At 44.4% G+C, this 2,698-nt stretch overlaps 1 protein-coding gene across 3 annotated transcripts in view; it reads left to right on the plus strand.

Moving 5' to 3' along the window:
- Positions 1 to 2,058: 2,058 nt before the first annotated feature.
- LOC123504769 (protein bric-a-brac 2-like) overlaps positions 2,059 to 2,698 on the plus strand; it is a 17,646-nt gene continuing 17,006 nt past the window's right edge. For all 3 annotated transcript variants that reach the window (XM_045255579.1, XM_045255597.1, XM_045255589.1), the window contains exon 1: positions 2,059 to 2,218. The gene's annotated coding sequence lies outside the window, so the exon portion shown is untranslated. The remainder of the gene's footprint in view (positions 2,219 to 2,698) is intronic.

Raw genomic sequence — 2,698 nt, forward strand, 5'->3', positions numbered from 1 at the left:
TTACACATCCCAAATGCATCTCGATCCTCTCTCTCGCCTCCTCAACCTTGCTACAAGTCATTCCAATCCTCCCTATTTTCACAACTTCACCTCAATTTTCTGGCGTTCGTAGGCCTACTATCGAAAAATTGTATAGAGATGACCCTAATTATTTTTTAGTTTTACAGCTGGACGGTTATTTTTATCATCCGTGGGCGTGTGGTTTGGGCGTGGGCGTGGGTGGCGCTGCAGTAAACAGTTGCCCATCTTGCTACTATGCCAATACTTTTCACAAAATTTCTTGTTTCTAAGTTAATTTTTGTATCTAGAAGGAACATTTTACGATTTCCGGGCGTGGTGGAGTGAGTGGGCGTGAGTGAGAGGGCGTGGGCGTGTTGTACGGGCGTGGGCGGGGATTGGAGATGCATTCAGGGGGGTGGTTTTGTAACGTTAAATCCGTACCCTCTCCCAAGTGCCCGAGGAAACGCTCAAAGTACTTTTCTTGTTTTTTTCCTTTTTCCCCGCCTTCCTGCTTTCCTCCGCGCCCCTCCCCCCCCTCACCCATTCCCCAAAGGTTCCTTCTTCCCCATCCTGCCCCTGGAAACCCATTATAGGCATGGGAAATAGGAGAAAAATAGAAAATTATGTTGTAGGTCTAATTATTGTGTCCATTACAAGTCCATTGGGGAAATTACTCGTATTATTATTATTATTATTATTATTATTATTATTATTATTATTTATTGATTATTTGGAAGTTTGTTATATATATGTAATTGGAAAAATTTTAGAGTAATTCTTATGTCAATATTTTTCACGTAATCTCTCTCTCTCTCTCTCTCTCTCTCTCACCATCCTTTCATTCCCTCCCTCCCTCCCTCCCTCCCTCCCCCCACTCCCCCGGTAACCCTCCCTCTCTCTCCCTCTCTCTCCCTCTCTCCCTCTCTCTCTCCCTCACAAGTACGCTGACCACACTCTCCTTATTTCACACTTTTAAGGCCTTTTCCCGCTGGTTCACGCTGGAATATTAGTAATTAGCGTGTACTGAGAGGAGAGTGAGAGTGCGAGAGTGAATTTAGCAGACTCAGATGCTCAGAATAAGATTTTAATATTTCCAAGCTTGCAACTCGCCATATTTGCATAGATGTTGCCAAATGTCCCCATACGCGGGTAGTTTTTGTGTTTTTTCCTCGTTTTAAGTGTTTTAGTGTGGTTTTAGGGTGTCAGTGTGTTTGTTAGTGTTGTTAGTGTGTTGTGGGTGTGGTTGTTTTTCCCCCAGTGTTGTGGATGTGTTGTAATTAGTGAAGGAAAAGGTAATTCTTGGTAACTTTCCCTCAGCCTCGCAGCTCAGCCAGAAACGAAATTTGGTCTCGAACTCACGCGAAGCCGCAAAACTCTTTACAACACCACCTAACTACACCATTAACACCCTTAACTACCTCGTTCCTAACTGCTGTACATTGCCTACTTACTCACTCAATTAATAAAACACCAATAACAGTTTAATACACCCCTTAGAATGCCTTACGGGTACACCACAACACCACACCAACCTACACCAGTACACACCTGTTTTATACAATTAATACACCAGTTATGCAGTAAGAGTCAATGTGGAATATAAATAAATGGTTAAAATCTCCTTAATGACCTTAGTTAGTGCATTAGAGTGGCCGATATAAGGTTTGCGCGTGACTTGAGGCTAGGAGAAGAATATATAGGCTGCGTAAATTGCGAATATAGGCCTATTTAAAGACACCCTAGGCCTAAAATAAGTATAAATTAATAAAATATAAATAAATCTAACATTTTAAACCCTTCCTAACTTTACATAACCAATAAACACCCAAAAAACAATGACAAACAAGACCCGCTAAAAAAACACGCATATCTCCTAAACCAAACCACGAAAAACACCACAAATCACACACCACATGGACCAAACACCTGCTGAACCACACACCAAACACGAACCTTAACCACAAACACGAGCTACGAAATTAGAGAAAAATGAAGAAGAATCGCGAGAGAGTGGGAGTATTGGAACATGTGAGAGTAGCTGGAGAGTCACCACCTTTGCTCTCCTCCCGCCATCCCAGAGTAGGAGGGAGAGAGGAGAGGAGAGAGAGGAAGAAAGGAGGTAGAAGGGACAAATACCAAGAATTACACCACACCAGGACACCCCTTCCGCCATGACGTGAGATATTAAAGCATGCAGAACACCTCAGAGCACCCTAAGGTAAGACGCCATGCCCCAGCCAGCCGCTTCTTCTTGAGGGAGAGAGAGGGAGAGAGAGAGGGAGAGGGAGGGAGAGAGGGAGAGAAAGAGGAAATGGAGGAACTGAATAAACGAGGGGGAGAGATAGACCTATATTCTCTCAGGCCTATATGTGTTTTTTTCCCGCTTGTTTCTGTGTTTGTGTTCATTTTAATGGGGTTTTTAAAAGGACGTGTTCAGATTCCTGGGAAACTGAAGGTTTAGATATGTGTGGCGTGTGTTTTTTTGACATGGGTTTTAATTTCACGTTCCCCTATTCGCTCACCCCTTGGGGCGCCCCTGGGGGTTCAAGGGGCGCCTTCTCAGGGGAGCGGCGCCCCCCTCCAGTGTGAGTGCAGCGCGGGGCCCACAGAGTGCAATGTGCAGACACCTGTTGTAGTTTGTAAAGACGCGAAAATTTTCACCCCCGCCAAAATGTAGGTAGGGTGTGCGGCTTGGAAA

This window comes from Portunus trituberculatus, chromosome 2, assembly GCF_017591435.1.
Source record: "Portunus trituberculatus isolate SZX2019 chromosome 2, ASM1759143v1, whole genome shotgun sequence".
Lineage (NCBI taxonomy): Eukaryota > Metazoa > Arthropoda > Malacostraca > Decapoda > Portunidae > Portunus > Portunus trituberculatus.